The sequence below is a fragment of the Gavialis gangeticus genome, unplaced genomic scaffold, assembly GCF_001723915.1.
Source record: "Gavialis gangeticus isolate Ggan-Ray unplaced genomic scaffold, GavGan_comp1, whole genome shotgun sequence".
In the NCBI taxonomy this organism is placed as follows: domain Eukaryota; kingdom Metazoa; phylum Chordata; order Crocodylia; family Gavialidae; genus Gavialis; species Gavialis gangeticus.
This window is the reverse complement of record NW_017729033.1, coordinates 87149057-87149609: the sequence shown is the minus strand read 5'-3', so window position 1 is coordinate 87149609 and position 553 is coordinate 87149057.

Genomic DNA, 553 nt, shown 5'->3' with positions numbered 1-553 from the left:
GCCTTGCTGCGGGCCCTTGACACCCTACGCTGGATGGCGAATTCCAGCAAGCGATGATCACTATTGCCCAGGTGGTCAAGAACCTGGAGGTCCCTTACCAGGTCGTCACCTGCGGCCAGGACCAGGTCCAACAGGGCATCTCCTCTGGTGGGACTGTGCACCTCCTGAATCAAGTGGAGGTCTTGCATCTCAGCCAGAAACCTCCTGGAGCGGTCCGTCCCGGCTGACTGCTCCTCCCAGCAGATGTCTGGGTAATTAAAATAAGATCGGTGATCTATTGGGATGCAGGATGGCCAACCTGTGCTCCAGAGCCACATGAGGCTCTTCAGAAGTCAATTTGCCTCTCCATGAATCTTTGCACAACCACACAACATGACGTAATGCCTGTGGAAGCTGGTCACCATGTGCTTGTGCAAAGATTCAAGGAGATGCATATTAACTTTTGAAGAGCCGCATGTGGCTCCGGAGCCTCAGGTTGGACACCCCTGCAGATGTAGATTGGACAGTTTTCACAAAGCTCTGTATTAGGGTGGTGTAATAGGGAACCCCTACC